The 10,154-nt window shown below is 33.0% G+C and overlaps 1 long non-coding RNA gene across 3 annotated transcripts; it reads right to left on the bottom strand.

Annotated features, from left to right (window-relative positions):
* Positions 1–3,611: 3,611 nt before the first annotated feature.
* LOC148782006 (uncharacterized) lies at positions 3,612–9,445 on the bottom strand. Of its 3 annotated transcripts, XR_016056080.1 has the most exons (4): positions 9,175–9,445; positions 4,681–4,755; positions 3,931–4,094; positions 3,612–3,849 (listed from the first exon to the last, which is right to left on the bottom strand). It is a non-coding gene; the product is annotated as an uncharacterized LOC148782006 (long non-coding RNA). The 3 variants fall into 3 exon arrangements; XR_016056081.1 differs by lacking the exons at positions 3,612–3,849; positions 9,175–9,445 and adding an exon at positions 6,565–7,002 and having other exon boundaries at positions 3,917–4,094; XR_016056082.1 differs by lacking the exons at positions 3,612–3,849; positions 9,175–9,445 and adding an exon at positions 4,961–6,272 and having other exon boundaries at positions 3,917–4,094.
* Between the last annotated feature and the right edge of the window lie 709 nt (positions 9,446–10,154).

A 10,154-nucleotide genomic window follows, 5' to 3' on the forward strand; every position in this document is an offset into this window, starting at 1 on the left:
AGTTTTGCCACCGACGCTGCATACTCCTCCTCTGTTTAGGCCATCAATGAAGTGAGTGATTATCTTGATTTTTTTTGCTCGAACCCAAGCCACAATCTAACCCTAATTCATGAAAGTTTTTTACAGTAGGTGAAAGCCCTCTATTACTCTTGTAGAAAACCCAATTTTTTTTCAAAAACCTACCCAAAGCCCTACATTTTTGTCCTAACACCCTATGTGTTTTTTCTCAAAACCCATCTTTATAATGTTTTATTTCAGTGGTTAAATGGATCCTACCTGTTCCCTCTCATGTGCTAACTCAATCAAGGTATGTGTCTTTCTATACCCTTTTACTCAATTTTCTTTCTAATTAAATCACAAAAACAGAGAAAACAATGGTTAAATTGGATTTTTTTACTTTCTTTTACCATTGATTTTGAAAGAAAACTGAATTACATAATTATAAATTGGTTTCACTACATGATTTTTTTTATTTGGATCTATAACTTGGAGAAGTTACAATGAATGCAGCTGAATGCCCTAATAGAAAAAATAATGCTTGACTTTCAATTGAAATATTAATACAATTATTTGGTTTTATGTGATTCTTTTATTCTCTATTTCACGATGATATTTTTGTTTTTTGTTTTTTTAATAAATTTGGGTTCAGTATTCATTTCCCTGTTCTGTGATTTTTTTGTGAGCTTAGTTGAGTTTTTCACAAGCGAGAAACCTTCTTAATGAACATATTGAACTCTTTAGTTATTTTTGCTTTTGTTTTATATCTTTATGTGATAGACAAATATTCACTTAAGGAGTTGATAACGTATTTATCTAGGATATACTGCTTAGAAAAGGTTAGTAGTATTAGCAGTATTTTGGTCCTCATGCTCAAAACCTTGAATTTCTAGTCAAGGTGATATTTTTGGAGTTATATTATTTTATTGTGATACCTCAATTTGCTTGAGCCAAATCATCGTTTGCTTTTGTTTCCCCATCAACTGGCATGAATATATAGGGTCAAGAGAACCAATTCTACCGTCTCAAAAGAATATGTTTTTTACTGTCGCAAAGTAATATGTTCTTTGGAGTGAGATATATAGTACAATACTGAAGATTCAATTTGGCGTCTCACTTATGATGTATTTTTTCACTAAACCTGAGCATGACATTCACCATGAAATCATTTTGTTGGCCTATAGAAAAAGGTATATGGTTATTGCTTGCGTCCACCCCAAACTAATGGCTTTCTTTTGAAGTTGGTCCCTAGATTAAGGTTGGGGTCCTAAGAATCCTTCTAGGTAGGGTTTTACGCAAGGTAGTGAAGTCCAAAATGATCCCATGGGAGTGTGCAATGTTTATTGTCCCAAATAGAAAATTTCATCAATATCTTGATATGAACCCCTCTCAACTAAAAACAATGCATTCCTCTTAATATTTATTTATTGTGCATGAGAATGATTATTAGTTTATTATTTCTGAATGTGTGCTCATGTTTCTCACAATAACTATCCAATTTGTAAATGTATACCACAAAATTATCTTAAGTCACTGTTATTGGCTCTTTTGAACATGACTGGGGTCGGCAATGTCCAACCCAAATAGTGACTAAGATGTGTGAGTTTGTGATAATCCTCTAAGGAGTTACAATAGAACCCACTAGTGAGGTACACATTCTGTTTTGCTGTGTCCCACACCTTTCTCCTTCACTGTTCTCATTTCATCTGACCATCATGATCTACATGACTATGTTTTTTTAAAGTCCATTGACCATATTATAATATTTCTTTTAAAACAATATATCATCCTTTTTTGTTATAAATTATCGTTTTTGATGAACAACAAACCTAGATATTCTCCATCTCAAGTTTCTCATGTGAAATCTCATTTTGATTCAACTGCACAATTGAGGTTGGAGAATGACCAGGTAGCATATGTTAATAGATATTTTTAAGTTCTGGCATTGTAATCTTTTAATGTGAACTAATAATGTTATTATCTTCATACTAATAACACAATGTGTACAAGCATTTACATATTCTTGTACCCCTCTAGATGGTGGACTGCTTCGAAGTAGTTCTTAAAGGTGTGAAATCCATTCACTAAGGGATTGGTGAAAATATGGGCAAAGGGCGTTGTTCTCCCTGTTCTCTTTGTTTTTTTGCGAGTGGACTTGCTTTCTTTTTTTGGAGAAATTTTATATAGCGAAACATGTTAAATAATTATGATTAACATGATTGATTACGTAAAGTTCTTGTTCTTTTTGCTCTGAAGTGCATGAATTTGGCGAGTTCTTGCTTCTTGCTTCTTGTTGCCAAAGCCACATACGCAGTTCTTCAACAAACCAGGTGAGTTCTTCCTTGCCCTCTCTCTTTTTGCCACACACGCAGTTCTTCTCTGTTGCCCAACCTACAATCTCTCAAATGTATATTACAATTGTTAGGCAACTTACTTTCTCAAAAAAATTTCTTAGGCAAATTAAGTAGGATTTAGAATAACATGATTTTCTGGCCTCATATTTAGTATAAAAGTAAAATGAACTTTTCTTTTGAATGTTGCACCTTTTGAAATGCAGCCTCCCAAGGACTAAAAGGATAAACCTTCATAGGAGAAAGGGCCAAAAGCTTATACGCAAAAAAAACAGTTGGAGGAAAGGCCACCCACTGGAAGGAAGTGTAAAGTTTGTAATAAGAGTGTACATGACAAGCGTAACTACCCGATGAGGGCACGTGGGATGTAGGGCTATTGAAGACCTTGAACAGAGTTGAGGTCATGACAAACGAAGGGGCTGCAATTTCACGGAGGATATGACAAATTACGAGACTGCATTATCATCAAGGATTTTTTGTATTGACTAATTTTTTGAATTTTGGAGACATGTAAAAACTCATTTTTGACTTTGGGGGTTATATGATTATTCAATGAATTTTGCTGGCATATAAAAGACCTATTTATGGGGCATGTAAAGGACTTAACTAATTTTTTGAATTTTGGAGACATATAAATACCCCTTTTTGTAGTTAACTTTGGGGGTTATGTGAATATTCAACATTCATGTAATTTTGAAGGCATGTAAAGGACCCCTTTGTGGGGGCATATAAAGGACCTCTTTATGGGGCATCTAAAGCATCTATTTGGTGACTTTTTAATAACATATATGTGACATTTATTTCTTTTCCATGTATGTCATTCACGTGTGCAATATGGGTTTACTTGGATAATGAAATGCATTTATATCCCCATAGTTATCACTTTTTTATTTATTTTTTATGCCAAACGTTTGATACATTCTCACCTTTTACAATGCCAGAGGGCATGCAAAATAGCTTTATAACCATCATGGACCTGCTTTGGATAACCAGCTCTCTCTCATAGGCCTTGGATTTGAATGATCGATTTGAATGATCTATCTCTCTCTCTCTCTCTCTCTCTCTCTCTCTCTCTCTCTCTCTCTCTCTCTCTCTCTCTCTCTCTCTCTCTCGACTCAACCAAATAAATGACCTTATGTTATTTCATTATAGTTGATAACCATATATATATATATATATATATATATATATATATACATCTCTCTCTCTCTCTCTCTTTGTGTTTATGTGTGTCTCAAAAAAAAAAAAAAACCATAAACTGAAGAATACCAAAAATCAGAGAATTTCATTCACAAAAGATTAACCAATTACAATCATTTACAAACCACTGGAAAGATACAATGAGGTTAAACTCCTCATGAAATAGGAAAAAACCAGATACAAATAAAACTTCAAAAAAGTTAACCCAATTGAGCTGACTCCACCACCAACAAGTAATTTACTTCTTTTTACTTCTTCAAGTTTCACTCTTCCATTTGAATGATGTAGTGAAGGCCTTCCCCTTTGAGCATGTATTCAAACGTTTTATTGATCTCTAAGAATGAAATTGAATGTGTGATAAACTTCTCCATATGATGTGTACCTTCTTCATGTATTTGTCGATAATAGATAGAAGATCAGAATGTCGCGTATAGTTTCCAAAGAATATTCCTTTGAGAGTCCTTTCATTGAGCACATTCATGGGGTGTGTCTTGAACATTGCTTCCTTGCAAAGAACCCCAACACGCACAGTTACACTGCATTCTTCTGCATGTATTTATGGTACACGACCACAAATTAAAAAAAGAAAAAGAAATGAGTGCCATAAATAGCACATATCAAACAAGCACCAGAAGCACAAAACAACAGCAAAAGCAAGGGTACGAGGGAAGGATAAGCAGTTTCCAAAAGATCTACAACTTAGAAAACCAGATTGTCATAAAAGAAAGTCAATATATATGCTTCTATAAATGTATAGTTACAGACAAAATCTTCATGAGTTGTATTCATGACTCTGACGGAGTCACTGTTTCAATCCATAGGCATCGAGTGGACAATATATATGCAGCCTACTCCCAATACTCGTGGTAGGTGCAATTTTGAAGAGGGAACCACAACCTATGTACCAATGATACTAGATTCAAGTCATCATCAATTATAAGTGGTAATTTGGAAGCATTTCAGAAATTCAGAGAGATATAATATACTCTATTACATTTTTCATTAATAATTGTTGTACATTGTAATAAAAGAGAAACAAATAATATCATCATCATTATCATCCAAACCTCATCCCAATTATTTGGGTTGGCTAAAGACATAATGTACTCTCTAAAATAAAAATAATACTTACAACTTTAACAATTTTGACATGTTACTGTAGGAGGCTGGAATGTGGCTAACAATGAACTGGTTATTATCAAGTTGGCTGCAAAAAACATAAAAAACAAACATTGTATACTTGAATGCAAAAAATATGTGAACTACTTCTAAGCAGTCCACCATCTAGAGGGGTACAAGAATATGTAAATGCTTGTACACATTGTGTTATTAGTATGAAGATAATAACATTATTAGTTCACATTAAAAGATTACAATGCAAGAACTTAAAAATATCTATTAACATATGCTACCTGGTCATTCTCCAACCTCAATTGTGTAGCTGAATCAAAATGAGATTTCACATGAGAAACTTGAGATGGAGAATATCTAGGTTGTTGTTCATCAAAAAAGATAATTTATAACAAAAAAAGATGATATATCGTTTTAAAAGAGATATTATAATATGGTCAATGGACTTTAAAAAAACATAATCAAGTAGATCATGATGGTCAGATAAAATGACAACAGTGAAAGAGAAAGGTCTGGGACACACCAAAACAGAATGTGAACCTCACTAGTGGGTTCCAATATAACTCCTGAGAGGATTGTCACAAACTCAAACATCTTAGTCACTATTTGGGTTGGACTTTGCCGACCCCAGTCCTATTCAAAAGAGCCAACAAAAGTGACTTAAGATAATTTTGTGGTATACTTTTACAAATTGAATAGTTATAGTGAGAAGCATGAGCACAAATTCAGAAATAATAAACTAATAATCATTCTCATCCCCAATAAATAAATTTTCAGAGGAATGCAATTGTTTAAGTTGAGAGGTCAGACCAAGATATTGCTGAAATTTTCTATTTGGGACAATAAGCACTGCACACTCCCATGGGATCATTTTGGACTTCACTGCCTTGGGTAAAACCCTACCTGGAAGGATTCTTAGGACCCCAACCTTAATCTAGGGACCAACTCAAAAGAAAGTCATTAGTTTGGGGCGGGCACAAGCAGTAACCAGATACCTTTTTCTATAGGCCAACAAAATGATTTCATGGTGAATGCCGTGCTCAGGTTTAGTGAAAAAAGACATCATAAGTGAGATGTCAAATTGAATATTCAATATTGTACTATATATCGCACTCCAAAGAACATATAACTTTGAGACAATAAAGAACATATTGTTTTGAGACAGCAGAATTGGTTCTCTTGACCCTACATATTCTTGCCAGTTGATGGGGAAAGCAACAAAAGCAAGCGATGATGTGGCTCAGACAAATTGAGGTATCACCATAAAATAATATAACTCCAAAAATTTTACCCTGATTAGAAATTCAAAGTTTTGAGCATGAGGACCAAAATACTGCTAATACTGCTAACCTTTTCTTAGCAGTATATCCTAGAGAAATACATTAACAACTCCTTAAGTGAATGTTTGTCTATCACGAAAAGACATAAAACAAAAGCAAAAATAACTAAAGAGTTCAATATGTTCATTAAGAAGGTTTCTCGCTTGTGAAAGACTCAACTAAGCACTTATTTACAAAAAAAGCACAGAATAGGGAAATGAATACTGACCCCCAATTTATTTAAAAAATAAAAGAAAAAGTAGCATTGTGAAATAGAGAATAAAAGAATCACATAAAACAAAATAATTATATTAACATTTCAATTGAAAGTTAGGCATTATTTTTTATATTAGGGCATTCAGCTGTATTCATTGCAACTTCTTCAAGTTATAGATCCAAATAATAAAAATTGTGCAGTGAAACCCATTTATAACTATCTAATTCAGTTTTCTTTCAGAATTAATGATAAAAGAAAGTAAAAAAATCCAATTTAACCATTGTTTTCTCTGTTTTTGTGATTTAATTCCGAAGGAAATTGGGTAAAAGGGCCTAGAAAGCACACATACCTTGATTGAGTTAGCACAGGAGAGGGAAAATGTAGGATCCATTTAACCGCTGAAATGAAACATTAAAAATATGGGTTTTGGGGAAAAAAACGTAGGGTGTTAGGATAAAACGTAGGGTTTTGGGTAGGTTTTTGAAAAACTTTTTGGTTTTCTACAAGAGTAATAGAGAGATTTCACCCACTGTAAAAAAAATTCATGAGTTAGGGTTAGATTGTGGCTTGGGTTAGAGAAAAAAAATCAAGATAATCACTCGCCCGATTGGTGCCCTAAACAAAGGAGGAGTATGTGGCATCTGTGGCAGAACCGAAGCTTCTCAGCAAGAGGAGATGACGACGGTCAGGCTTCGTAGAGAGGGGAGGGGATGAACGAGAAAGAATAGCTTTTCACTTCACAAAGTAGAGGAGAAAAGAGGACAAGCCAAGAGGAGAGCCTCGTAGAGAGAGGGACACCTAAGAGAGAGAGAGAGAGAGAGAGAGAGAGAGAGAGAGAGAGGGAGGTCGCTGACGAGAGGAAATGGGAAAGAAGGGTAAAAAGAAATTTTTTGAAGTTTAAAGCTTTTTGAGCCAATCAGTGCATTTCGTGCGCGGAGTGTTCTCAACTTATCAGGACCTTCATTTCAATTTTTTTGAATTGATCATCGATAGGGTGGGGGCAAAATCACTGTAGATTCTCGTCTAGAGGCGTTGCAAAGACTTTTCCTATATATATATATATATATATATATATATATATATATGTAACAATTACAATGAGAAACTAATTGAAATAGAAAATGGGGAGAAATGAAGTAAAATTTGGTTTATGTCGCATATGCTTATGAAATTCTCTAATTCTTAATTTATTTTATTTTAAATTTTTTATTAATATTTATTTCTATTATCCTTATTTCATGTCTTCATGCAGTGCATGTGATTCCGCTATGTACAACTAATAATGCCCTTTTGAGTTATCTAAATTATATGAGAGATAATTGTTCGAGATGATTCCCTTTTTTTTCCTGTATAAAATTATGAAATCAAAATTATAAGAAATATAATTCTTAGAGAGATTTAGATAGAAAGGTATATAACAACATGCATAAACAATTCTCTTTCCTTTTCAGTTTCCCTTATTTTGGACAAATGTTTCTATTTATGTATTGAGCTTTGACAAGTGTTATTTCGAATTTCCTAATTTTTCTCTTGATTTTGATTTAGGGTTGGCATTGCGGTGGATGTAATGGTTCAGATTGAACCCTGCACATCCAAGGGCCAATAATGACTTCGGACTACCCTAAACAGATGCCATACCCTGGAATAGTATTTTCATTAATGAGGGGATGAATCATCACGCAATCTGTAATGATGCCCCATCAACGTCGACACTAATGACTCAGTTTTCAAATGATTAAAAAGCGCATGGTTTTGTTATATTAGTACCATTTTGTTAACTTTAAATTTTCTTTAAATGCCTTTTGTTTTTGTGTGTATGTGTTTGTTCATCTAAATTTATTTTCATGTCTACTTGAACATTCTCTCCTAGGACTTTGAAATGGGGAGTTCGCTTAGGTGTAGAATTTTTAATGGCTTTGCTTATGTAATATATAGCAAAGGCTGACATATTTGTGGTTATAATTTTGCTTATAGAGTATATCAAATTATCTTGGTAACTGAATTATGAACTATTGGTTGCAAATTATTATTATTTTTATTTCTAGGTGTCATTGTTATTGTTCGTTTTTATTTGGTGAAGGTGATGAACAACATTTATTCTTTTATTATTATTATTATTATTAATCTTATTTTTTAATATTTCTCATAACGACGGTTGGTTAGTTATACATTATAAATTATTAATTGAATGATAATTATAAAGCAATCCCCTGCCCTATCTTTCACATTATGACGTGGATTTTGCGATTTTCAGGTATTATGTACCATTGAATGAAGTTTAACAAAGTCCATATTGAAGGTAAGTTGTAGTAATTTTTTTTTTTTTGTATTACCTATGTTTGTATTTTTTTTGGTGTTTTTCCCAGTTTATGAAGATTGAAGAACACATTAATCTTTAAAAGTAAGATAACCCTAGCTTTTCTCAAGGTATGTAATTATTGTTTTAAAATTTTCATAAGCACTTGTTTTGAATTAAATTATACATTATCTTATTTTGCAGATGTTCTATTTGAAGTAAAAAATAACATAAAAAAATTATAAGCAATTAAAATAATTACGAAGTTTTGCTCTACTTCACAATTTTAGTGAGTTTTTCACATAATTATTATTATTTTTATATTTTCAATGACAAAAATATATGTATTTTTTATTTTTTATCTAAAAAATTTGTGCTTTCATTAGATAGTTAATACTTTTTAGTCATGTGCAAAGCATATGATATATATATATATATATATTAGATGGAAAAAGCTGGCGTAGACTCACTAGCCTACAAGTACATATGAACCCAATATCGGGGCCGATCTGATGGTCACAAATTCATTTCGTATTTTAATTTTAATTTTTTCTACAATTCAAATCACATAAAATTTTATACATCTATTGCTCTCATAGAGGAACATCCAATAAAAATATTAAAAAAAGAAGAAAAGAGAAAACAAGTCAAGAGAAGACCGACCTAGACATACGTCCCCCAAGACATACTCCAAGGTGGGGTATCAATTTCCATTACTTGGCCTGTGTCATTCTTAATTTTTAACTTCAACAGGGGCAATTCCTTTCTTTGGTTGTCTTCTCATGTATCCTGGCCTTCAAGTGTAAACCATCATCTTTACATTTTATTTGGTGACCTGAGCACGAGGATGTATCCCCAAGTAAGGGATTTGTGTCTTCCAACGTGCTTCAACAATGGACGGTGATGGTGGCATGTGGGTTGTCGTAGTCTTCCTTGCCCGTCACGCGTGATAAAATTGTGACCTAAAACTCAATGAGATTGGAAAAATATTTGGTGAGTCCGCCGACTCATCTATTCTTGTGCGCTCTTCTTCCTAGATATATACCTCAAAGATTTATTTTTGATACAAAATTTTATGGTTCGATAATCTTAACCTTGAGAATGATCTAAAAATTAGAATGTTTTTTTTTTTAAAAAAATATAAATATAGCTTTTTGAATTCTTTTTTCCACCCTCTATTTCAACTTTTAGTGGGTGTATTATTTTTTAACATCCATGTTAAAGATGGACTTTTGATAGACAAGGGATCGCATGATAATAGGTGAGTCGGTTGACTCGAAAAACCGTCTGCCATTGATAAAAGGTTAACCCAAATAAAAGGCTTTATATTAGAAAGGTTAAATTTGACTTGGAGGCCAAGTCAAAAGGTCGATAAACCCCCTATGAGGTGTCAGCTGTAGACATTCTCCACCCATTAGGGGGGAAAGTTTATATAGAGTTTAGGTTCTTAACAATCATATTACTGTCTACCTCAAAAATTTTACTAGAAGAGATTGTTTTGATGATCAAATATCATCAAATTGATCATCTCGATATCAAGATACATTGTTATGAGAAAAAAAAATTGATTTCAAGTTTTGGAAAATAGTGCATCTTGTAACGTCTTTTTGGACAATCAACTTTCAATATTTTCATTGCTCGCT

Source organism: Amborella trichopoda, chromosome 5, assembly GCF_054954075.1.
Source record: "Amborella trichopoda isolate Santa Cruz 75 chromosome 5, AtrichopodaSantaCruz75HAP2 v2.0, whole genome shotgun sequence".
NCBI lineage: Eukaryota > Viridiplantae > Streptophyta > Magnoliopsida > Amborellales > Amborellaceae > Amborella > Amborella trichopoda.